Source organism: Trachypithecus francoisi, unplaced genomic scaffold (assembly GCF_009764315.1).
Source record: "Trachypithecus francoisi isolate TF-2019V2 unplaced genomic scaffold, Tfra_2.0 Lachesis_group10, whole genome shotgun sequence".
Lineage (NCBI taxonomy): Eukaryota > Metazoa > Chordata > Mammalia > Primates > Cercopithecidae > Trachypithecus > Trachypithecus francoisi.
The window spans coordinates 72,523,168-72,551,036 of NW_022681455.1; the positions used below are offsets into that span (position 1 = coordinate 72,523,168).

Consider the following 27,869-nt stretch of genomic DNA (forward strand, 5'->3'; position numbering starts at 1 on the left):
TCTCATTTACCACACAAGCTGGTTAGCTAGTTTTAGTAAATGAAAGTTATTTTACTTCTAGGGGAGATATCCTTTTCATTGCTTAGCCATCCCAATTGTGAAATGAGATATGAAATGTTCTTTGTCATATTTCTGTTACCTGCCGAAGAGCATTAACTTGGCAGAAATATTTTGATATCTACTAAAACACGATAAATATGTGTTTAAAAAGGAATCGGTATGATTTTGAGGAAAAGATGATGTTTCTGACTTTTTAAAAATAATTCACAATGGTTATAATTTCTAAATGTGCTATCACATCGTAGAACAGGAAGAATCAAAGGAAACAGACAAAACAGAATGGAAGAGAATTCTCTTCTTGTGGAAACAGATATTTCTTAAGAGAGCAAGTAGTTATTTATTTTGGTCTTACCTGACGGCAGCTCCTTTAACCAAAGGTATGTCCTCTATGGAGGTAGTTTATCCTTTGAAGAACCCAGTGGCTTGTCTCACAGCCCAAGACAGATTCGAGTTCTCAAAAACTATCCAGCTCAAAAGAATACAGAGGAAAAAGCTTTTCCCACTTTCTTTCCCAGAACTAGCCAATAGCTGAAGTCATGCAGGAAACAGAGTAGAGAGGGGGGAAAGCAGCTTCTTCTCCCTGAAATCCCGATCAGCAGAAATTGGAAGTTGTTGTATATCTCCCACCCAGACTTTTGTTTAAAAGTTTTTTCAACTGTTGCTAGGTGTTGTTGGGTTCTGAGATTAGGTTTCTCCTCTTCTGCTCTCTTCACAACACTGTCCGAGCAATGACTATGTTGAGGAGCTGAGCTCGCGGGTGCTATATTTAACTGGTGTTCTCAGCAAGTCAAGCCTGTCAACAGCTGAGAAGTTTGGAGCCGGCTTTACTCAGTTCCTAAGCAGCTGGGTTATCAGTGGATACAGCGCTGCTCACCCTGTAAAAGATTGCGGGAAAGCCGACAGACCCTTTTAAGGACTTCTGCTTATTTCACAGAGGTAATTATTGTTTGAAGCTCTTAACTATAGACTGAGATTTGGGACTTAGGTTTTAAAACGTGAAGAGAAACAGAGCAGCAGTTGTCTTGGGCAGAGCAATTTACTAATGCAATATTCTTCTCAATTAGGCTCTCTCAGATAAATGTTCTGAAATAAAAAATGCTTTTTAAAAGTGTATCACTTCTTCTGCGTAAAGGGAGGTTTCAAAAAAGTGTATCACAACTGTTGGTTGTGAAAATGAGTACGAGATCACTTCCAAACAGCTTTTGACACTGGTGTGTTTCATTTATAGCTAGATCACTTACCTAGTCACATCAGACTTTTGTCCAGCTATGTACCTGCATGTTATTAAAATAAAATTACCATAAAGGAATGTCTATAACATTATGATTTTGAAAGGAGTAATGTTAAGACGGAAAATCTTAGCATCCTCACTCAGGTCATTCATTCAAAGTAACACACAGTAAACACTCCAGGAAATCCAGGACACGAGATACCTCTGGTTGTTGATAGGCTTGCCTCATCATTAACCCTCAAGTCTCCACAACATGAACAATGTCTCAAGATACTTTATGTGCTTCATCCTACATAATACGGTATGAATCTGCTGAGATTGAAACTTTCTAAAAATTGTTTAACTAGTTTTGGGGACTGTTTTACTAATTACATATGTGAAATTAACACTAAGGGAAACTGAGGGAGGTCCTTTTGGCCACAGGTAAAATAGGAAGGGAGACACACACACCACACACACACACACACACACACACACAGAGAGAGAGAAACATTATTGAATAACAAACTAGAATATGGCCCTGACAAAAATCTCACCAATACCATTATAAAGGTTGACCCTCTTCCTGAGATCAATTTGTCAGATTAAAGATACCCTCTTTTTGACATGCAAACTGAAGATGAACCAAGGACATATGTAAAGGTGTGGATGTAATATTTTAAGAGTTGCATACTTGCAGTAAGTAGCTTATGTGCTGGGTAACCCTACGTCTCTGAGAAAGTTTGCCACTTCAATCAGGAGTGTGTGCGTGTCCTTCTTTTTAAAGAAATGACCCTCACCTGCTCAAGCCATTCGAAAACATCTCAGTTCTTCTCACTCCAAATGGCACACTGACAGCATACAACCTGCTCCCTTAATGTACTTACTACCATATGCATGTAAAATTGCATTTGTTCAGACCCAGTCTTTCTGAGTCTGAGCCAACCTTGATTAAAAAAAAAAAAGACTTCTATTAAGATGAAAGAGCTCTCATGTGAAATTAACTGACTCTTATTGAGCTAATGGATCTTTTAGAAACTTAATCTATTCACAGTCCCCAAAAGTGGGTTCTAATAGAGGTAGAAAGTATTTAAGTGAAGTATGAGATAATTCAGAATCATCAGAACTTTTAAAACATTACAAAGGGGCTGGGCACAGTGGCTAACACCAGCACTTTGGGAGGCTGAAGTGGAAGGATCACTTGAGGACAGGAGTTCAAGGCCAGCCTAGGCAACATAGCAAAACCCTGTCTCTACAAAAAATTAGCCGACCATGGTAGCACATGCCTGTAGTCCCAGCTACTTGGGGAGCTGAAGTGAGATGATGGCTTGGGACCAGGAGGTCATGGGTGCCATGAGCCATGATTGTGCCACTGCACTCCATCCTGGGCAACATGACCCTGTCTCCAAAAAAAGTGGGGGGTCAGGGTGGGATGTGGATAAATTACTGTTTGAAAATATATACACTTCCCCTCACACACACCAAATGCAACAGCCCAAGGTTAAAATCCACTAAAAATAACTCTGGGGATATATTATTTGACCCCTACTAAGAGTTCACTTTACAGATATCTCCAGACCAAAATGAATCAAAGAAGAGTGGTAGCCAAATGTCGAGATAACTGAGGGGAAAAACCCCCTTTGCCCTTATGGCCACAAAGGGGTGAGAGATTTATTTTTTCCATAACTATCCAGATAATTAAAGTTTTCAGTTTTGTTTTGTTTTATGAAAACCTATTCTCTCACCATTGTTTTCCTTAACCTTTGGATTAGCTGTCTATTGTTGCTATTAGTTTATTTTTAAACAATGTGGTCTCAAGCCACAGCATACAGAATAATTCATATAATTAGATATTCATATAATTGCTATCATCAAATTATGTTCTTTAATTATACTAGGCATATGTACATGACTGACTCGGTATTCTACAATAATCAGACTTTCTCTCTCTCTCTCTCTAACATACACACTCACACACACACAGGCAATAAAGTAAATTTATTTTGAAGGCTTTCCCCCCCGGGAATGATTATTCAGACTAAAGCATTTCCGACATAATCTGCAGAGGAAGTGGTGCAGCTAAGAACTATTAGAAATTTGTGTTTTGTATACAGTCAACAAGGAACTGCTGTTTCAACACATATTGTTAATATATTACTGTTCAGCTGCATCCTTTCCCACAGCCCTAAGTGTGAGCATTCTGAGAACCTATGATCCATTTACAAATAAAGCTGAATATCCCAACTTCAAGGATGAGTCATGATGAAAGTTTTTAATAAGAAGATAGACTAATGCTATGGGGGGGTGGGAGGGAAAGGCAAATAAATTAAATAAGAGCATTGACCCATTATCTCTACACCCATTTCTAAAATCAAATTTTCCCGCCTTGTTCATTGAAATAAGCACAGTGATTTTTAAAAGCAAAAATAAGTTAAGTTATTTAATAAGTTAATTAAGTTCTTTAATATACCAGTGAAGAGAAAAACAGACATTTGCTTCAAAACAATGTTTACTTTAATAATGTTTGAGGGTAGTGGGTGGGTGGCATGAGACAAGTTTTCAATCAAACATGCTCTGTTAACATTTATTGCCTCACTTTGAGATGATGAATATAAGCTCACCGGTACCAGAGAATTTTTCAGTTTGTTTTTTTCCAGCTACCTAAGCACCACAGTAAGTGTTCAATAAATAAGAAAGACTAAATGACAAATGAACATATAAAAGATTAAAGAAAAGATAAAGAAAACTATAGAGCATACAGAAAATGCTTCCAGGCTCTCTGGACAGAGTTGGGTCATCATTAGATACCTATAAAAAATTCGTAGAAGGAAATTATTTGATTGTGAATTAATTATTTTGAATTTGTTAAATTTTTGCTGTTGGCCGGGTGTGGTGGCTCAAGCCTGTAATCCCAGCACTTTGGGAGGCCGAGACGGGCGGATCACGAGGTCAGGAGATCGAGACCATCCTGGCTAATACGGTGAAACCCCGTCTCTACTAAAAAAAAAAAATACAAAAAACTAGCCGGGCGAGGTGGCGGGCGCCTGTAGCCCCAGCTACTCGGGAGGCTGAGGCAGGAGAATGGCGGGAACCCAGGAGGCGGAGCTTGCAGTGAGCTGAGATCCGGCCACTGCACTCCAGCCTGGGCGACAGAGCGAGACTCCGTCTCAAAAAAAAAAAAAAAAAAAAAAAAAAAAAAAAAAATTTTGCTGTTATTGTTGTTGTTGTTGTTGTTTGACACAGAGTTTCACTCACTCTGTCACCCAGGTTGGAGTGCAATGGTGCGATCTCGGTTCACTGAAACCTTCGCCTCCCAGGTTCAAGCAATTCTCTTGCCTCAGCCTCCTGCGTAGCTGGGACCACAGGCATACACCACCATGCCCGGCTAATTTTTTTTTTTTTTTTTTTTTTTTTTTTGGTATTTTTAGCTGAGGCGGGGTTTCAACCATGTTGGCCAGGCTGGTCTCGAACTCCTGACCTCAAGTGATCTGCCCTCCTTGGTCCCCAAAAGTGAATTTGTTAAAATTTCAAAGAAAAGTAATAGATCTCAGGATAATAATTAAAATACCTATGTAACACTTACTATTAGCCAGACACAGAGTTCTAAGGGATTACATATATTAACCCAATTAATTCTCACAATAACTTTATGAGGTGGGTATTATTATTATCCCACATTTTACAGGCAAAAAATTGAAGCACAGAGATGTCAATAAGTTGGCCAAGGTTGCATGTTAGTTGATAAATACCAGGACCAGAATTTGAACTAGTAAATCTGGTTCCAAAAATTTGTGTTCTTAACTACTTAACTGCCTCTTACATACAATAGTCACAGTAGCCTGTTCTTATCAATCACTGAGGGTTAAGGCATATGAACTTCACTATCCCTGAATATATATACTCTGACCAAAAAATACATTTAAAATCCAACAGTTTTGGAGGAGACAGGAAAAAAAGATGGGATAATTTCATGATTAGCATAGTAAAATAAAAATTCATTGGAACTGAAGTCCTGTTGAATACCAGAAAAGAAAAAATTGGACTGAAAAGAAGATAATTGCTTTAAAAAAAAGTCTATTTTTAAGCAAAGGATATGAGCTGTTCAGTATTGTTTCTAAAACAAGCAATGCATGATGTTTTATGATGAATGAGTTTAATGCTTAATGAAATTCTAAAATTACATTCTAAAAATATACTTTTGGTTTATGATTTGATAAACAATTTAAAAATGTTTTGGAGCTATGTGTTCTCAAAGATGTAACCAACAACACAAGAAAAAATGAAAAACAATGTAGGGGAAATCATACATTAGTAAGTTATTTGGCATCAACATAATATTATATTACACTTGATATAATCAGCTTTCACAATTTGAAGACACTTGAATTTTCAATTAATCTAGCTATTCTTCTATTTAGATTTTATAAAACCTTAAAAGAAACAGCACTAACACTGTTATAATAATAGATACATATATTTGTAATAAAATAAATACTTGTCCTGACAATAAGTACTGTCACACCCACAAATATTCATAAAATATTAAATTATTTATTTTTCCAACTGCTTCAGGAAAGAGAAAAACTAGGTTTTAAATAAACTAAGATAATATTTTTGCCTTTGCCATAAATTAAGGACTTATATGTATGTATTAGACATTAAAATTCTCACTTCTCTGCGTGTGTGCTTGAAAGTGGGTTATTAGAACTTAATCCTAAAAGTTGTTGTGTTTTTGACACCCCATAAGCCAACCTCTGGAGGACAAGCCTACTAGAACATGTGTAATCCTGAAAGTTATTTTAGGACCATATTCTACAGACACTTACAGATCACAAGCATCCTACTTTTCAACAGGGTCAGATAACCTTCTCCTGAGTCTATTTCCTGCTTCCTTTCCTGTGCCAGAGTCACAATCTACTCTTGCTCAATACTCAATTCTTAGTTGTAATGGATGACTTTTAACAATTTCTTATAAGAGGTTGGGACATTAATTCTCTAAGAAACAGATACAGAATCAGAAAGCCAGTGACTGGGCATAAAACCACATAGAATAATGCATTTTCTTCACAAAGTATATAGGTTTGTATGTACACACTACACACACACACACACATACACACATATATATAGTTAACTCTGAAAAATGGGCTTTCTTAAAAATACAGACAGTAAGATATCTGATTCTGGAGTAGGGTAAAGCTAGTTTAAGTCCAGATTCCCTTGTTTATTACCTGTGTGAGCTTAGCAAATCACTTAATCTCTCTTAAGCCACCTTTCCCTCTTCTATAAGATTAATAAAAGAATTTAAGACTATTCAGTTTTTCCCTTTTGCAGCCATCACTGAAGCAGAAGCAGCCAAAATGAAGTCCAGTCCCTTTGGGACTTCTGACTGAAAGAGAACTGTAAGAAGCATTTCAATGCACCTTCCCACATTTGCAGGAAGATTATGTCTTCTCCTCTTTTCAAAGAGCTGGATCTGAAGTACAATGTTAGATGCATGCCTATGTGAAAGGATGATGAAGTTCAGATTGTGCAAGAACACTATAAAGGTCAGCAAATTGGCAAAGTAGTCCAGGTTCACAGGAAAAACTATGTCATCTGCATTGAATAGGTGCAGCAGGAAAAGGCTAATAGCACCACTGTCCATGTGGGCATTTACTCCAGCAAGGTGGTTGTCACTGGGCTAACACTAGACGAAGACCACAAAACAGACCGTTGAAGGGAAAGCCAATCTTCTCAAGTAGCAGGGAAAGGGGGATATATAAGGAAGAAACAATAGAGAAGATGTAGGAATAATTTTATATAAAACTTTCAATTAAAACTGCTAAAATGGAAAAACGACTATTCACCATATCCAAACACTAGAAACACTCTAAATGCTTTCTACAAGTGAACAGATAAATAAATTGTGGTATAGTCATACAGTAGCATTGAGAATGAACAATCTACAACTACACAGCCGTGTAAATAAATCTCTCTAACAAAATGTTAAGTGAAAGAAACCAGACTCAAAAAGTACACTGTATGATTCCATACATTTCAAGTTCAAAAAGTGACAAAGCTAATCTATGGTGTGGGAAGTCAGGATAGTAGTTGCCCTTAGGAGATGGGAATATGACTCGAAGTGGACACGAGCAAAGAGTCTATGGCATTGGTAATGTTTAGTTCCTTGCTAGTGACGCCAGTGTGTTCAATTTTGAAAATTAATCAAGCTATATACTTATGATTTGTGTATGTTATAATTTAGTGAAATTTTTTCAATTAAACGTAATCTAAAATATATCATGCCTACAAGTCCTTACCTTCTGAAATATTTACAGATAATGTGATGTCTGAAATTTGCTTCAAAATAATCAAGTGTTGGCTGGGAGGGATTACAGGTGGCTCATGCCTATAATCCCAGCATTTTGGGAGGCCGAGGTGGGCAGATCACCTGCCTTGGCCTGGCCAACATGGCCAACATGGTGAAACCCCGTCTCTACTAAAAATACAAAAATTAGCTGGGTGTGGTGGTGCATGCCTGTAGTCCCAGCTACTCGGGGGCTGAGGCGGGAGAACTGCTTAAATCCATGGGAGGCGAGATCACTCCCACCTGGGCAACAGAGGAAGACTCAGTCTCAAAAAACAAAAAACAAAAAAAACAAAAAAGAGAAAAAAAGAAAAAAGAAAAAGAAATCCAGCATAGGGAGAGGTAGAGAAGTGGGTGAAGGTATAATGAAACAGAATTGACCATCACATGACTGTTGTTAAAGCTAGGAAACAGGTAATCATTATACTGCACACTCTTTCTATTTTCATACAGATTTTAAGTTTTCTATAATTAAATGTCTTTAATGCTTACTGTTTGGCATATAAATAGACACTCACTGAATGATAGTTATTATTTATATAATTAATAGTATGACTATCTGAGTCTTTACACAGAAGTCACATGGAATTCCATTGGTGTCATAAGATAATTAAGAAGATAATTGAGGGCTAGGGGCAGTGGTTCATGACTACAATCCCAGTACTTTGGGAGGCCAAGTGGGGAGGATCACCTGAGGTCAGGAGTTTGAGACCAGCCTGGCCAACATGGCGAAACCCTGTCTCTATTGAAAATACAAAAATTAGTTGGGCGTGGTGGCGTGTACCTGTAATCCCAGCTACTCAGGAGGCTGAGGCAAGAGAATTGCTCAAACCTGAGAGGCAGAGGTTGCAGTGAGCCGAGATTGCTCCACTGCACTCCAGTCTGGGCCACAAAGCAAGACTCTATCTCAAAAAAAAAAAAGATAATTGAATTTATACTATTAATATACACTATTAGCAACCGAGATTTTAAAAATTGAATATAAAAAAGTTTATTCTCAAAGAAGGTGATTATTTTTTAAAAAAGAAAAACAATTTTAAGAAAAAAATACAGTAAAGAAACTAGAAATGCCAACCTGAAGCAACTAGTTTAAAAACCACTGGAAAAGAGGTTTCATTCTTGTTTTTATTAACAAAACTAACAGCATATTTTTCTTGCCTTATCTGATAATTAAAGGTAAAAAATATCAAGAAAGTAAGGCATCCAGACAGTAAAAGCTGTAGGTCAACAGTTAGTAAATAACAGGAAATGTCATCACAAAGTTCGAACATTCAGGATGAAAAATTCAGGGTGAGAAATGTTCAGAAACACTTGAATTTGGTATCCATCTTACAGCTGAGTGGGCCCTTGTATCCTTAATATTTGCGTTCTTCACTTTTTCATCTGAAAATGAAGTAATAAATCACCTCCTGGGAGAGGTGGAAGGGACAAGAAAGTGTTTTTGAAATGACAAAATATCTGAAAACTTTGTGCCTCGAAGTTTCCTTTCAGTCACCTACCTTGAGAACTATGAGCTAAGTCAACTATATGGTGAAATGATGGAGAACGTTCTTTTAGAAGCTTTACGTTAAATAAGTATAATAGACAATAAATGTGGAAATTAGAGTCATTAGATAGAGTGAGACATTTAAAAAGTCAATGAAAATTACAAAGCAGTAATTTTTTAAAAAACAAAACTGACCTCTATAAGATAATTACAAGTTCCTTGTTGAATCTTTAGCCCTTAAAAACAGCTTTACAGTCGGTGCAGTGACTCACACCTGTAGTCCCAGCTGAAGTGGGAGGATGGCTTAAACCCAGGAGTTCGAGGCTGCAGTGAGCTATGATTGTGCCACTGTACTCCAGCCTGGGTGGCAGAGCAGGACCCCGTCTCTAATAAAATTTAATAATATTGCAGAAAATACTAAATTTAGTTAATGAATTGGAAAAAAACTCACTGAAAGTAAAATGAAAACAGCAGGTAATAAAACAGCATTAAATATATTGTTGCATTATCCTACTTAAAGATTATGTAGATAATATAGATATAGATACAGATAAGAAAATAGAAATAGATACATAGAAATGCCCTCCCCACATTTCTATAGAAATACATACACACATACATATATGTGTATGTATGTGTGTATCTGAAATATTTGCACATAATAATTACAATGGTTATCTTTCTGTATGTTCTCTAAAGTTTTCATATTGACATTTTGTTTTTATAATAGGAAAATAAGATAATTTAAAATTATTTGCTATTGGGGTGGTTTTCCAACATGTTGCTGAGGTGGAGGCTTGAAGATTCATGCTTGGTATGACTTGCCTTTCCTGTTACTACTCAGGATTTCAATGAGTCTGCCTCAGGATAATGTAATTATTAAGCAAATGACATAGTTGAATTATGTCTGGTGTGGGTCTGGCATTCAATTTCCTTAACTAAATTCCTCTTAATATCCACTCACAGAATAAAGAAAAAAGGTCATGTTGTGATTCTTCAAAATGAATTACGGTTGCTTTGCTTTCCATGCTGTATATGGGTTTTTCTGCTCTTTTATCCTTAAGAATGTCTTAACTTGCCATAACACTATATCATTGCATTTGCCTCTGTAGTTTTCTCCCATGACATTTTCCCTTTGAGCCATCGATTGTGTTTGGGTCTGCCTGGAAATTCTGCATGATGCAAGGAGGAGATATTTTCTCCTTTAGGGCTTACCTGAGGAAAAGTTTCAGTCATTTTGCTGCTGTTGACCTTAAGTGATAGAGGACAGAGAAACACTTTTCGCACTTCCTTAGCAATAGCTAGAACATGACATCACTATCTGAACATGTGTTATGGTAGAACGAGGCCTGGGAAAAAGGAGACTTTGTTCTGACCCCAACTAGCAAGACAATTTTTTAAAAATGATTTAATCCCTCTGATTCTATTTCCTAAATTGTCAAGTGGGAATAATGGTGTTTAATCTACACACTCCACCGCCACTCTGCACCCTCCACCAGCACCACCACTGTGATGATTGGGAGCCACTGCTCTAAGAACGAGAACGTTCCATGAGAGAAAAGAAAGGCAATGGTGTTGTTGGGTTCACCCCAGTCAATTTCCACTATCTAAAATTATTTTCATCGCCTAAAAATATTTTCATTACCTAAAAAGGGTTCCTTGTTATAAGCTTCATTTCTAACATAAAATATCTTTTTTACAAAACATTTATTGTAAGTGTGATGGAGTCTATTCTGTCACCCAGACTGGAATGCAGTGGCAAGATCTCATCTCACTGCAACCTCTGCCTCCCAGGTTCAAGCTATTCTCCTGCCACAGCCTCCTGAGTAGCCGGGACCACATGCGCGCACCATCACACCCAGCTCATTTTTGTATATTTAGTAGAGTCAGGGTTTCACTATGTTGGCCAGGCTGGTCTTGAACTCCTGGCCTCAGGTGATCTGGGACCACAGGCGTGCACTACCACACATGGCTCATTTTTGTATATTTAGTAGAGTTGGGGTTTCACCATGTTGCCCAGGCTGGTCTTGAATTCCTGGCCTCAGGTGATCTGCCCGCCTCAGCCTCCCAAAGTGCTGGAATTACAGGCATGAGCCACCATGCTTGGCCTAATATATTGCTTAGGTTTTTATACATAACTCTAAACTGTTGAAAACATTGTCAGATATGTAAAGTAAGGATGCAGGAATCTTTCTTTTCAAAAGCTGCTGATTTAATTAGTTGTAACCTTGCTGAAAGAAAAAAATGTTACAGTTCCAAAGTCAAATTTTGCACATTTATGTAAACAAATAGTAAGTATTCTGAACTTCTATGTCTGTGTGTTTTTGGAAATTCCACCATTTATAAAGAAGGTGCATTTGAATGTAAATTGACCAATACCATTTGTCAGAAAATGAATACATGTATTACGGAAGTAATAGACTTAACCTACACACTAAGATCATAAACTCTAGATGTTTTCAAACTATAAATAAGTAGATGAGAATGAGAGAACAGGCTTTGAAAGGGGAGTTGACAATGAGTGGTGACAGGAGCATAGCTCATCTCAGTGCCAGTTCAGATCTGCAAACAAGAAGGTTGGTCCAACATGAAACCAGTTCCCTTGAAAAAACATGAATCCCATGTTTGCCTGTGTGGAATTCAATCAAAATCTGCTATAGGATTTATATAATAAATGAATGTTGTGCATTTACTCTGTGTGAGGCCTTCTAAAGCAATGGTTTTCAAGTGAGAGACATTTTGTCTGCCAAGGGACATTTGGAAATATCTGGAGATGACTTTGGTTGTTATAACTGAGGGCTGGACTGGTATCCAATGGTAGAGGCCAGGGATGCCACTAAATATCCTAAAATGTACAGGATAGCTGCCCCAAACAAAGAATTATCTGGCCCAAAATATCAATAGTGCCAAAGTGAAGAAACCCTGCATTGGAAGATTAAAATAATAATAATAATCAGACAAGAACGGCCCTCAGGAGCTTAGAGTCTGGCAATAAAGAGGAGGCAAATACATAACAAAATGGGCAAAGCAAGAAGAGCTATAAGAAATATACAGAGGAAAAATTATTTATAGCTTAGGGATCAGTGAAAATTTTGAAAAATAACACTGTACCTGGAGGTATTGTTACCAGTGAAGGGTCATTCAGGTTCTTGGTGTTTTGAACAAAAAATTGGACAAAATGCACAAGACAATGAAAGAAGCAATGAAAGCACAGATTTATTAAAATGAAAGTACACTCCACAGAGTGGGAGTAGGATCAAGTAAGAGGTTCAAGGGTGCTGGTTACAGAATTTTCCGGGGTTTAAATATCCTCTAGAGGTTCCCTATTGTTTCCTCGGTCACACCCTGTGTAAATGAAGTAGTTACCCATGATTAGTTGCAGGAGGGGAACAATTAGAGGCTGAAGTGAAGTTACAAAGTTATACCCCTATGCAAATGAAGACTAGGCCCGTGACCAGTGTGATTGGTTGCAGGAGGGGACCTAGCAGAGGTACTTCCCATTTTCCATCTGCAATGCAGTGCAAAGGGAATAGCCTCTGATCCTTTTGTTACTTGGGGTGGAGAGGTAGGGTTCTCCTTTTGATTCATTTCTAGGAAGTCGGCATGAATTGGCCTTAGGTTTCCTGCCTCCAGACCCTATTCTGTCTCAGTATCACAAGTGAAGGCTGCGAAACAGTAAAGATGGCAGGGTATTCAAACAGGAGGAGAGGAAGTCAAATTGTCTCTGTTTGCAGATGACATGATCCTATATCTTGAAAACCCCATTATCTCAGTCCAAAAGCTTCTTAAAATGACAAGCAACTTCAGCAACGACTCAGGATACAAAATTAATATGCAAAAATTGGCTGGGCATGGTGGCTCATGCCTGTAATCCCAGCACTTTGGGAGGCCAAGGCAGGTGGATCACCTGAGGTCAGGAGTTCCAGACCAGCTTGGCCAACATGGTAAAACTCTATCTCTACAAAAAACACACAAAAATTAGCTGGTGTTATGGTGCGCACCTGTAGTCCCAGCTATTTGGGGGGCTGAGGCAGGAGAATCGCTTGAACCTGGGAGGCAGAGGTTGCAGTGATCTGAGATCATGCCACTGCACTCCATCCTAGGTGAAAGAGTGAGACTCTCTCTCAAAAAAGTAAAAATTAAAAATTAATTAAAAAGTTAATGTGCAAAAATTACTAGCACTCCTATATAACAGGCAAGCAGAGAGCCAAATCATGAATGAACTCCCATTCACAACTGCTATAAAAAGAATAAAATATCTAGAAATACAGCTAACAAGGGAAGTGAAGGCTGTCTTCAAAGAGAACTGCAAACCACTGCTCAAAGAAATCAGAGAAGACATAAACAAATGGAAAAGCACACCATGCTCATGGATAGGAAGAATCAATATCATGAAAATGGCCATACTGCCCAAAGTAATTTATAGATTCAATGCTATTCTCATTAAACTACCATTGAGATTCTTCACAGAATTAGAAAAAACTATTTTAAAATGTATTAGGAACCAAAAAAGAGCTCAAATATCCAAGGCAATCCTAAGCAAAAAGAACAAAGCTGGAGGCATCATGCTACCCAACTTCAAACTATACTACAAGACTACAGTAACCAAAACAGCATGGTACTGGTACAAGAACAGACACATAGACAAATGGAGCAGAATAGAGAACTCAGAAATAAGACTGCACACGTACAGCCATCTGATCTTCAACAATCCTGACAAAAACAAGCAATGGGGAAAGGATTCCCTATTTAATAAATGGTGCTGGGAGAACCATTCTTTCCATATGCAGAAAATTGAAACTGGACCCTCTTCCTTACACCACAAACAAAAATTAACTCAAGATGGATTTAAGACTTAAATGTAAAACCCAAAACTATAAAAACCTTAGAAGAAAATCTAGGCAATACCATTCAGGATATAGGCATGGGCAAATATTTTATGATGAAATCTCCAAAAGAAATTGCAGCAAAAGCAATAATAGACAAATGGAATCTAATTAAACTAAAGAGCTTTTGCACAGGAAAAGAAACTATCATAAATGATCATCAGAGTGAACAGACAACCTACAAAATGGGAGAAATTTATGGCAATCCATCCATCTGACAAAGGCCTAAAATCCAGAGTCTACAAGGAACTTAAACAAATTTACAAGAAAAAAAAACATTAAAAAGTGGGCAAAAGACATGAACAGACACTTCTCAAAAGAAAACATACATGTGGCCAAAAAACATATGAAAAAAAGTTCAACATTACTGATCATTAGAGAAATGCAAATCAAAACCACAATTTGATACCATCTCATACCAGTCAGAATGGTGATTATTAAAAAGTCAAGGAACAATAACTGCTGGTGAGGCTGTGGAGAAATAGGAATGCTTTTACACTGTTGGTGGGAATGTAAATTAGTTCAACCACTGTGGAAAACAGTGTGGCAATTTCTCAAAGACGCAGAACCAGAAATATCATTTGACCAGCAATCCCATTACTGGGTATACATGCAAAGGACTATAAACCATACTATTATAAAGATATGTATACACATATGTTCATTGCAGCTCTATCCACAATAGCAAAGACATGGAATCAACCTAACTGCCCATCAGTGATAGACTGAATAAAGAACATATACACTGTGGAATACTATGCAGCCATGAAAATCCATGCTGGGACATGGATGGAGTTGGAAGCCATTATCTTCAGTAAACTAATGCAGGAACAGGAAACCAAACACCACATGTTCTCACTTACAAGTGGGAGCTAAATGATGGGAACACATGGACACACGGCAGGGGTGAACAACACACACTGGGGCCTGTCAAAGGATGGGGGTGCCGGGGGAGGATGAGTATCAGGAAGAATAGCTAATGGATGCTGGGCTTCATACCTAGGTGATGGAATGATCCATGCAACAAATCACCATGGCACACGTTTACCTATGTAACAAACCTGCACATCCTGCACATGTACCCCTGAACTTAAAATAAAAGTTGAAGAAGAAAAAAGGAAAATAACACTGTAAATATCCATCTTAACATTCCTTAAAAATCTAAATTTAAAGGTGCTAGTGATTTTTATCATTCCTTTTTAATATAAATAAAAATAAATTAACCACCAAATATCTATGGAAAGATCCGCTCTATTACATTGTCTGAGAAGACAAAATTGAGTAAAACAGAGTCACTACTCTCTGGAACTCAGAATGGTTACATCTGTAATTCCACACTGACATTATTGAGATTCATTCTGTCAATGTGTTATGAGTGTCAATTATGTGCCAGGCACTTTGTGAGACATAAGACTTTAACCATCAAGGTTCCTGTTCTTATGGAGCACACTGTTTCTTGGAGCAGAGAGATAAAACTCAAACCAACAAGTGCATGATTTCGATGTGTGACTTCTGTTTCCGAAAATGTTGGACCATGTCTAATAATCCTGAAAATCTCCTCACCAAAAAACACCTAGAAATTCCAGCTAAAGTAATACAAATACTCTTTTAGAAACCTAGCTGACATGAAAGACATTACAGGAAATCCCTAAGGGCCAAAACCAAAGAGGGGACTGAAAATCAGAGCCATGAATATGAGGTTTCTCAGGTATGGGGGCTGTATTCGTCTCAGAAACCAATAGATTTTAATAGCCAGCTAGGGATAGGATAGGATATGAAGCCTCAGGCGCATAGAGATAAAACCCCTGGATAAAGTTAGGATGCCTGTAATAAAAACAAAAAATGAAAATACCAAATTATAGGCACAGAAAAATAAGAAAACATCCATCTTGGCCTGGCTTTGGATGAGGAAAAAAACAGCATATGCTGAGAATTCATTACTACAAACCAGGTTTCAGTGGGTCTGATGAGCGAATATACAACAATCATTTCGAGTCCCCAATCAAAGATGTTAAAATAAGAAGCTCTAGATTGGCAGTCCTCACAGAATACCTAACAGAAGAAAATGTTTACTTACACAGTCAGTACCTGGTGACCAGCTGTGCCTCTTTATGGCTTGTGAAGCCGTGGGCAGCATTGTCATGCTTCACCTTACATTGATTTCCATCCTTCCCTCCTTCTTCATTTCTCTTTTCTGTTAGTTTTGCCATCCTGGAATTACACCTCCCAAATAAAGCTTAGTGCATAATCCTTGTTTCAGCTTCTGCATTACAGGATACCTGAGCTAAGTTAGGGATTCCCATAAGAAGAAAAGGCCTGTTTACAGAGATGCCATCTAAACTGAGACCTGCAGGATAAGAATACCATGCAAACTATAGAGTGGAAGAGGAAGAGTAATCCTGACAGAAGTACAGCACATCGGAAGTCCTTGATGTGGAATAGAACACAGAACCTTCAAGAAATGTAAAGACAATGGCAGAGTATGGGATAGAGAAGTTTGGAAAGCTACATAAGCACCTTGCCATGCAGAAGAGAGGTCTCAGGCCTGGATCTTAGTTAAAGCTATGTATGCGTTTTCTTAATTTAGTTGCCAAAAGTTGAAAAGTAAAAGATATCATATAAAAACATCTGGATTTTGAAAAAATTTAAAATATCTGTCAGCAATGGGCCTGTATTCTCATGGGACAACAATCAGCTGGATCCACTCACTTGAGACAAGACCTGTGACCTCATGTTCACCACTGCATCAACCGTCTTTTCATTCATTTGTTTTGCCTATTTGGCCTCTGTGTGCATTTGAATTTCTAGTTCCTAATTTAGGACCTTGTTGGTTATGGCTTTTTAAAAGTGGAATTTTATTATAAAATAAAGGATAGCCCTTGACATATTTTAAGCAAGGGAATGATGTAATCTGCTTCATCTCTACACCATTCACTGTGCAAATATACATTGGAGAGGACCAAGAATGGAAATAAGGATATGAATGAGGAGAGTGTTGCAGGAATCCAGGTGAAAGATTATCATGGCTTAAAATAGAGTGGTAGCAATGGAAATGAAGAGAAGTAAGCGATTCTAAGTGTATTTTGGAAGCAGAAAATACAATATTTGCTGACAGATTTTATATTGAAAGTTAGAGAAAGAATAAAAATGACTTGTATTCTATTATTAACAACTTGAGCTTTCTGTGGTCAACAGTTGAAGGGATATTTATTGATAATCATTAGTACCCAGCAAATTTAACATGTGTGAGTTAAAAATAAAGGAACACTGATTCCCTAAAGGAGCTTGAATCCTACAAGTAGATTTAAGATTGATGCAAATATATGTACTTACAAGTAGCCAAAAATAAAAAGATATGTAACTGTAATTGTAGAGAACAATAACAGCAACAGCTAATATTCATTGAGGATATATAGGTATCCAGTAAATACATCTCATTTAATTCTTATGATACGTAGAGTTAGGCATTGTTATTCTCATTTTACACATAGAAAAATAAGAAGTTAGGAAAGTTAGGTTAATACAGATCATATAGCTTGTAACTGGCAGAACTGGCATTTGGGACCAAGCAGACCGACTCCATGGCACGTTTTCTTAATCAGTACACTAGACTGCTTTTATAAACATGTAGTAGGTCACAAATTTACCAGCATCCCACAAGTTAGATATTCAAAGAAAAATGAACTCCTTTATTTGACTGAAATTGCTCTGATCTTCACAAACCTCCATCAGATGGTTAGAGAGGAGGAATTAGCTTTCCTCAATCTTGCTTAAAATTTAGACCTATTCAATAATTGAAATAATCCATTGTTATCACATAAGAATACAGGCCCATGTTCTGACACGTCTAAGAAAGAAATAGAAATTTCTCAGCCTCTCACCACATGTATGTGTGCAGTACATATGCAGGTCCACACGTATTTCAGCTCTCCAAGATGGTACCTGAGCATATGGGGGAAGGCTATGGTTTATGTGTGAACTGAGAACCATTAAAGTTCCCCAATCTAAGCTTGATGTTCAGGCCCACTTTGTTGCTGCTTGCTCTGCTGGCATTCATAACAAAACTCCTGTCTGGAATTTTCCTTGATCTGGTTCCTAGCTTGTTAAAAACCTGGTAGCGTTACCAGGTTAATGGAGCCTTAGGTCAGTTCTCAGCAGTGCTGTAGAGCTCCCCTCATCTGTGACATTTCCTACATCCAGCCATCTGCCCCAACAATCCACCTCCTGCCTCTGCTTCAGGATGACCCACACCTAATCAGGGCCACTAGCTAGGCTAAAATATAACTTGTCATTCAAAGTGAGAGTGATAACAAGGTCTACTATAATTGTAATGAAACAATAGGGGTAAATTAGAACAATCTCAAATTAGGACATAGGGCAGGCCCACTTGCTCTCAACTTAGCTGCCTTGCAAGTTCCCCTTCCAGAAGTTTCAAGAACTCTTGAGTTCTTGCTCCAAGGAATGGAGGAGAGGCCCAGGAAAATTAACTTTGCAGACTCCACCTAGTCACATTATATAACCAAAGTTCAGTTTGTTGTGGCTAACTCCCAGGTTGGTCTAGATTAGCCCAAAAATCAATCTCTTTCTGATCCAAAATGGAAATAGCCTCCCACACAACTGTTTAACACACCTCCTCCTCTTCAGGCCAATGCCCAGAAAGGGAAATGGCTCAGTCAGATGCCACAGGGGAAGGGATATCTTCTCTTCACTATGGGAAAACTCTGTGACCCAAGTTTTCCAGATTTTCCCTTTGGTGGGTAAAATCAAAGCTAAAAGAGACTGGAAAAGGAAAAAAAAAAAAAAGAAACACTCTCAATTCCATTAGCCTTGTTTGAACCCTACTGTCTTGTTAAAGTCCGGTACCTATCTTCTTATCCTGGACCTGCAATCCTCAAGGCCCAGCTTTAGAAGGAGAAGATTACAAAGGGAAAATGATTTGATTTAAGGAAAAAGGTAGAAATAAAATGCATTGGTTTAATACTTGCAAATTAAAGTAACTGTAACACATAGAAGGCTATTCATTCTTACTCATGTTGTCTACAGTGAGAAAAGTATTTTCTTTTCAGTCATTCAAAATTAAACTTCTTAACCCAGACTTGATAAGGCAATTAAAGGATGCCCTTTACGAGATATCCTGTCAGAATGATTAGATCTTCAGAGGTCAAGGGTCAGCTGTTTTTAGATCTAAGATCTTGTTCTAAATATTCTATGGTTCTGTGATTTTTATCTTTGAAAGGCCAAAAAGTATTACATATTAAATTTCCACTTAGGGCTTTGCTTACTCAAGTCTCTCAAACCCAAACTGTAAGTCTTAACGTTTTAGAGTGGCATTAAATGGTTTTCCAATATTGAGCAGGGATTATTGAGAGTTCCCCAAAGCTTGCGATGTTTCACAAGGGCATTGTAATGGGTTAGTTGTTCTATTTATACCATTTAGTGTCAGCTAATGGCAACAAAGGTGTTTCAATGTATATTGTTATTTCAGTTGATTTGCAATAATCCTAACCAAAAAAAGTTCTGTTTACTAATGGGCAATTTCCAAATACAAACAGAAACACAAAAATGTTGAGTGATTAGAATCGTGGAAGGACCAAACAAGAAGTAGCTAGATGGAGTTTGTTTGGAAAAGTTTTACAGTGCTTTTATGATTAATAAACCTAGGGAAAACATCTGAAGTTTCTTTGAAATGTTAAGAATGAACTATTGGAGAACAACTGTTCTTCAAAGAGTAGCAAAATATGCAAGGCAGTATCTCATTGGAAGGGTTGGGGAGGAATCCTATACCTCCAATAAATTATTTAGAAAGGAGTAGAACATTGAAGTCTACAAGTTTGGAAGAATTTCTATTAATTCATCAAGTCAGACTACCCCTCCAAACCCTAAATCCCTGAACTTCCAGACAATTTCTTTGGAGTTTGTGTTATAAAACCGACTATTCCAGGAAATGCAGTTTCCTATTGCATATCCAAATTAGATGGGACTTAGCAAAAAGAAACTGTACGGAAATCTGGATAGTTCTCCAAAATACCTCTAGGCACTTCACCTGAATGAAAAGGTGCTTAAGAAACCAAATAAAGAAGAAGACATTTTGCCTTATAAATTATATAATTAGCAATATACATTCATTGAGTACCAACAGTAAACTAAGCTTGTTCTTAGGAATAAAAATAATTATGGCCGGGCGCGGTGGCTCAAGCCTGTAATCCCAGCACTTTGGGAGGCCGAGACGGGCGGATCACGAGGTCAGGAGATCGAGACCATCCTGGCTAATATGGTGAAACCCCATCTCTACTAAAAAATACAAAAAACTAGCTGGGTGAGGTGGCGGGCGCCTGTAGTCCCAGCTACTCGGGAGGCTGAGGCAGGAGAATGGCGTAAACTCGGGAGGCGGAGCTTGCAGTGAGCTGAGATCCAGCCACTGCACTCCAGCCTGGGCGACAGAGCCAGACTCCGTCTCAAAAAAAAAAAAAAAAAAAAAAAGAATTATAAGTTTGTCTGTCCCTTCAACAAATTTCCTCTAGTTAATACAATAGATATAAATACACACAATTATAACTAATAGACCTGTGTATTCTAACAATTAGAATACATACAATTATAATTAAGATAACATAAAATAGAATTAGGAAAAAGAGTAATAAATACTCTTTTCTAATGCAGGAATTTGTGAGGAAGAAATAACCTTTCAAAAGGGTCTAGGTAAATCAGAAATACGGATAGATAAATATTAGCCAAAGAGCACACCACATGCCTAACGAAGAGATTAGCTAATTCTCAAATATTCATGATTACAGGGACAGAAATTATGTAGGTAATTGAAATACATCTACGAGATCCTCAAGTTTCATAGATTCAAATTCCAAAAATCTCATGCTTTGATATATCATGTATCAATTCCCTTAAACCACAGAGACCAAATCAGAGTTTTATAATTCACTTGACTAAAAGTTATTTCAAGCTGTCATAAGGTGGTACTATGTGCAAGCTATTGCTTCTGGGAGAGAAGACCTGTTCTCCATCAGAACGGCAAGTAGAGTACCATACACTGGCCATGTTTGTGGGAACTGCCTGTGCATTTAGAAGCACTTAGAGCAGTTCCCTACATCTCTCTATCCCTGATGGAAGTCACATATGTCCTCGATTAGTATCTCTAGAGAAACAGAATCGATAAGGGGAAGAGAACGATTTATTACACAAATTGGCTCACACAATTATGGAAGCTGAGACATCCCACAATCTGCTGTCTGTGAGGGGGTAGGACCAGGAAAGCAGGTGTTGTAATTCAGTATTGAGTCCAAAGTTCTGAGAACCAGAGGAATGGGGCAGCAAGTCCCAGTCCAAGTCCAAAAGCCCAAGAACCAGGAGTGCCAATGGATAGATGTCCAAAGGCAGAAGAGAGTTGACTTGTCCCAAGAGCCTTGTCTGGTTCTCGGTCCCACTCAAAACTAGCAATTGTTAGAGCCATTTAGTAAATGAGCTGGAGTGACACACCTAAACGAGTAATATATTGCCTCTAAAATCCAAATAGGCCTAGTAAGTATTGTGCCTCTTTCTTGATTGTAGGAGGGGCCAGATGCAATAACTTATCCTTAACTTAAAAGGGGTATCTTGATATACCCCACATCACTGGATCCCTAGAAATTTTACTGAAGTAAAAGTCCCCTGAATTTTAGTCAGACTTATTTCCCACCCTCTAACATGCAAATGTCTTAACAATACATCTACAGTAGTTAGTAACTGTCACTCACTAAGTCCAGTTAGCATACTGTCATCAGTGTAATGAACCAGTGAGATATCTTATGGAAGGTCATCAAGATCCCAAAACACTAAACTATGCCATAGAGATAGAGAGTTGATATACCCTCTTCTGGTGGGTCTTGTAGACAGGTAGGGAGAAAAAGTCATTCACCATATCAATAGCTGCATACCGGGTACCAGGAGATGCATTAATTTGCTTAAACAATAAAACCACATCTGGTACAGCAGATGTAATCAGTCACTGCTTGGTTAAGCTTACAATAGTCCACTGTCATTCTCCAATATCGATCTGTCTTCTGCACAGGCCAAATACAAGTGTTGAATGGGGATGTGGTAGGAATCATCACCCCTGCATCTTTCAAGTCCATGGTGGCACTAACCTCTGCAATTCCTCCAGGAATGCAGTATTGCTTTGATTTACTGTTTTCCTAGGTAGAGGCAGCTCTAATGGCTTTCACATGGTCTTTCCCGTCATAATGGCCCTTACTCCACAGATCAGGGAATGGATGTGGGGATTCTGCCAGAGGCTAAGTATGTCTATTCGAATTACACATTAGGAACTGGGGAAATAACCACAGAAAGAGTTTAAGGACCCACCGTGAGATTGGACCTGAGCTACAATTCCATTGATCATCTGACTTCCAAAAGCTTCTACTCTGACTGGAGGGCCACGGAGATGTTTTTGATCTCCTGTAATCAGTGTCAATTCACAGCCATTGACCAATAGTCCCCAAAATGTCTGATTATTTCCTTTCCGCAATGCACAGTTACTCTGGTAAAAGGTCACAGGTCCCTTTGGGGAAGGCTGAGAGAAACATTAAGGCTATGCATTTTTAGTGGTGTGCCAGGATCCTTTCTTAAGGGATCCAGCCTCCCTTTCATTCAAAAGGTTTTGGATCTGTAAACTGGCTCAAGTCTGTGTAGGAAAGGAAAAATAATTTTCTCCTACCTTTCATGAGTTGTTAGCTGGGACTCCCCATAACAAAAACAAACAAACAAACAAACAAAAAAAGATTAACAAGTGAAAAACAAAACAAAAAGAAGTTTAATAACATGTATACCTTCTGTATACATGGGAGATAACCCAGATGAATGACTAAATCTTTAGAGTAGGTCTCAAAGAAGTAGGTTAAACTTCAGACTTAAATATCATTTGCTAAAACAAAAAAATAAGAGTGTGGGGAAAGGCTGGTTACAACAAGGTTACAACAAGTATAGTAAACAAAGTTAAGATTTGTTATCCAGATTTAAGTCAATGCCTTCTCCATTAAGAGTTTTTATTTAGTAATGCTTCTCCTCCTGGTGCAGAGAAGACACTTTTATAAATGGAGATTCTCTTTGTGGATATAAATTTATCTTAGAAAATGGTAACTTCTACTTTGTTTCCAAGGCTCCTCTTGTATCTGCAGTTTCTCAAAATAAACAGCTTAAAATAGTCCTTATGCCAAAAAGGCACATTTGGGGTGGCATACTCTGATTTCTTACAGCTATATTTTGGGGTAGTGAGTCCTGAACCCCATCATCTGGGAATTGATTAGGGAGCCATGATTCTCTGTTTTTATGATTAGACTTTGTTCACTTGACCTGGAACTTTTCTGCTTATATGGATAAAGTAAGAATTTAGTAAGTTTCCTATCTATTTCACTTCTAGAAACACCGTGATTAACTAGCCGGCACCCTATGTCTAAACAAGTCAGAGGGTTCTGATTGTTGCTTTGACTTTTCTGTTCATTACACTAACTATACCCACCTTGTCTTTGGCAACTGAGTGCCATCACTTGGCCCCTCTCACTCCAGGATCCAATTATGCCAATTGCATTTGGCATTTCCAATTGAGTGACTATGGTTTCCTCTGAAAATCTGGCCTACAGAGAAGAGGCCAGATTTCACTGAGCTCTTCAAGGATGCTGATGGTCCCTTGCCAAATTTATTTTTTCAAAGTATTGGTGAAAAATATGTCTTCTGGACCTCCTAGTGTGGGTGAATAGGTCTCAAATGACAAATCCACTCTAACATTCCAATCTCACTAAGTCTTTGAATCCCTTCCTTTACATTAAACCAAGGGTTGTCAGGCATATCGATTTCCTCACAGTGAGTTACCTTTTGGCCCATGTTTCAGCCAAACAAACAAACTGTTAGAGATCTTTCTGACTCACCAAGCTGCAACATAAATGTAGAATATCGCCCGGCGCGGTGGCTCAAGCCTGTAATCCCAGCACTTTGGGAGGCCGAGACGGGCGGATCACGAGTTCAGGAGATCGAGACCATCCTGGCTAACATGGTGAAACCCCGTCTCTACTAAAAACTACAAAACACTAGCTGGGCAAGGTGGCAGCACCTGTAGTCCCAGCTACTCGGGAGGCTGAGGCAGGAGAATGGCGTAAATCCGGGAGGCGGAGCTTGCAGTGAGCTGAGATCCGGCCACAGCACTCCAGCCTGGGTGACAGAGCGAGACTCCGTCTCAAAAAAAAAAAAAAAAAAAAAAAAAAAAAAATCTACTTAGAGGGCCAATATAAATAAATTTGGCCTGATCCAACTTTATGTTTTTTCCACCATTATTTCACACCTTTAATATCAACTCCCACACATTTTCCCTGGACTTCTGCTTATATAAATTAGAAAAGTCAAGTAGTTTTATTGGAGTGTAGTGTACTTCCTCATGGGTCACACTTTGTACCTCACCTTCAGGGGTCTGCCAGGGCTTGAGTTTAATAAACTCACACAGAAATATCTTATGCAGGTCACTTCACTTCTTGGTAATAGATCTAGAAGCAAAGAATGGTTTGTGGGGGTGGGGAGTGGTACTAAGAGGAATCAACCAATTCAAATTTTGTGTGGCAACTGCTTTAGGGAAGCCATTACCATTTCCTCAGGCAAGGCAGGGTTAATCCTCTCAGATGGCAGTGGAAAGTCTGACACCACTATAGGTAGAGAAGCTACTTCCACTGGGGATGGGGAGACCTCTTCCACTGGCAAAGAAGACTCATCAGAATTTAGGGACTCAATGTCCCCAGCTTCATCAAGATCTTCCCACACATGCCCATCTCCATTTATGGAATCCCATTCTTTCCTAATTAATGCCCTCACTTTAACATTAGACACCCTGTGAAGCTGGGAATTCCACTTGCATTGTAATTCAGCCAATGGAAGGATGAAGTTCTATCACTGATTTTCAGCAATTCCAGTCCTGCAGCTACAGGAAATAAGGCTCTCTTTCAGGGCACACCTAGCTTTTACGTCATTTATGCTGTGCATTAGCTGGGAATTCAAATATCTGAGCTCACCGTTTTCTTTCACCACTTTGTCCAGAGACATTAGGAGCAACCAACTAATGTCATTATATTTTTTAATTTACAAAAAAAAGTTTAAAAGTACTATATAGAGAGTCACTTATCTCCTTGCTTCTTATAATTGGTTGATTAAGAGTAAGCAATGCAGATATTTTGCAAAGCTCTATTAACAGTTCATGCCATGGAACTATAAGTGCTCTCTTTACGACTGGAAATCAAGTATTAGCAACTTTAATCAGGTTAGAAAGCCAACTCTAGAAGTCCTCGTCCTACCCAGAAAACTTATTCTTAAAATTCTTTTCCTCTGGAACCACTTTTGGTACCAAAATCTGTATTAGTCAGAGTTCTCTAAAGAAATGGAACCAATAGGATATACATAAAATAGAAAAGGACTCATGTAATCATGGAGGCCAAGAAGTTCCACAGTATGCCACCTGCAAGGTGAAGAACGAGAAAAGCCAGTGTTATAATTCAGTCTGACTCTGAAGGCCTAAGAATGGGGGCAGAAGGGTACTGTGGAGTGAGAGGGTGGTATTACAAGTCCCAGTTGAAGTCTGAAGGCCCAGGAATCAGGAGTGCAAATGACCAAGAGCAGGAGAAGAGAGATGTTCCAGCTCAAACAGAAAGAGAGTAAATTCATCCTTCCTTGGCCTTATTGTTCTGTTTGGGCTCTCAATGAATTAGATGATGCCCACCCATCATCTAATTGGTGAGGATGATCTTCTTCTATTCAGTCTACCAATTCAAATGCTAATCTTTTCCAGAAACAGTCTCACAGACACACCCAAAAATAATGTTTTACCAGCTATCTGGGCATTCTTTAGCCCAGTCAAGTGACAAAATTAACCATCACAAGTCCACTGTAGCAAACCTAGGCCCTACCTCTGATCCTCTCTTGAGCTCCCCATACCCCCACCAAAAACTATGGGTTAAAAAACCTGCTTTTTCCCATGGTGCCCCTAACACAACTTCCCCTCCCACCCCAACATCATCTCCTTTCTTTATTTCCAAATAAGCTTCAAGCAGATAGTATATGGGGAGCCTTACCATGAGTTGCACGTGCACCAGATAGTGGTATGATAGTTGGATGGCAAAAGACCTCTTCCCTCATTCTTGCTCTGGGAACTTACTGAGACCTGATACTTGATTAAAATAGTACTGACTGCACAACAATCTTCCCAGGTAGCTACAGAAGGGTAACAGACCCCCAGGAATGTGGAACAGGCAACAGAGGCCCCTGGCCCCAGGCATCCTACTTTCGAAAGTCATTAATTACCATCTGCTTTGCTTAAATACAAAAATAAATACATAAATAAATATAGTATTTGCTTAAAATATACTTAGAGATGATATACTATGTCTTACATGTCTGAGAACAGATATCAGCATACCAGCAACTTTCTAACATTTTACTTTCTAAAATCGTTTTCAGGAAGTTATTATGTATGGAAGTGTGAGACTCCCTGCAATGACTTTCATTCATTCCCATTTCACTTCTCTTTTTCCAACCAATGAAGCAACAGAAGTTATGCGGTAAAAAGTAGAATAGACACACACAAGCAATTAGGCAAGGCTCAATCTAAATATTCATTACTGATAAGTCAACATATAAATCAAGATGTTGTATATAAATGTATAAAAATATGAGGGGAGAAGGTATATTTTTCTAGGTAAGTATATGGGTGGGTAAAAAAGAGAGATGAGGTGAAATCCAAGGTATTATCATGAGTATGTAAAAGCTCTGTGACTTCATTTGCATAAAAGATGCCAGAGAGATTGATAGTTCCATATTCTGTCCCCTTGTCTGCAGTTAGTGACGTTCACAAGGAGCCAAAAATACATACTCTACTATAAAGATGTGGTAGAGAGTGCTGGTGTCTACAAAAACGCATCTTCCCTTTTCCTATAATAGTAGAATTATAGTTAGTTACCTGATTACCCAGGTAGTTGGCATTTCCTAAAGTCCCTTGCAATTAGATATGGCCTTGTTGTCCAGGCTGGTCTTGAACTCAAGTGATCCACCTTCCTCGGCCTCCCAAAGTTCTGGGATTAAGTGATCTGCCTTCCTTGGCCTCCCAAAGTGCAGGGATTGCAGGCATGACCCACTGTGCCTGGCCTGGAGAATGGTTTTAAGCTGACATGGTGAAATACAAAGTAGCTGGCTGTCTTAATTTGAGTTTTCCCAGAAGCAGACCACAATGCAAAAATTTGAAGTTAGTAAATTTGGGTATTTCAGAGAATATATTAAAGAAGCAGAAAAACTAATTGAGCAACAGAAGCAACCAATAAAGAGGACATGGGTAAAGCAGCTACCACAAGGGGAAACTGGAGCTTAATTTTGTAAGAAAACTTTGGGAAAATGGTGCAAAGAATACACCTTAGAAATTATTCCACCCAAGGGTTGAAGTAACTGTGATATTTATGCACCAACAAAGGGTTGAGGTCATTAGTTGAGGGCAGCTCCTGGGGATATGAATTACTTAGCACTTGAGTCTACACCCACTCAGAGCTGGAAGAAACACACTGAGGCACACAGACACACATACTGGCAGTTGGGGTTTCACTGGAGCACCATGAAAGGCCCAAAGAAAGTGGAATGGGCACTAAACATGTCTTCTGCAGTAGCACAATGTGTGTGCAGGGTTCAATAAAATATAGCTATTAAAATAAAAAATAAAATTACTTGTTATTAAAAGGTATTGTTATTTCAAGACCAGCCTGGGCAATATGGCAAGACCCCATCTCTACAAAAAATACAAAAATTAGCCAGGTGGAGGCAGAGGTTGCCGTGAGCCAAGATCATACCACGGCACTCCAGCCAGGGTGACAG

The 27,869-nt window shown here is 38.5% G+C and overlaps 1 protein-coding gene across 3 annotated transcripts in view; it reads right to left on the reverse strand.

The window, feature by feature from the left end:
- Nucleotides 1-27,869, reverse strand: part of FILIP1 (filamin A interacting protein 1) — a 232,981-nt gene that overhangs the window by 197,437 nt on the left and 7,675 nt on the right. For 2 of the 3 annotated variants that reach the window (XM_033217691.1, XM_033217689.1), the window contains exon 1: nt 413-886. The exons of the other annotated variant lie outside the window; for it this stretch is intronic. The gene's annotated coding sequence lies outside the window, so the exon portion shown is untranslated. Of the gene's footprint in view, nt 1-412; nt 887-27,869 lie in introns of those variants that run through there. 3 annotated transcript variants of the gene reach the window in all.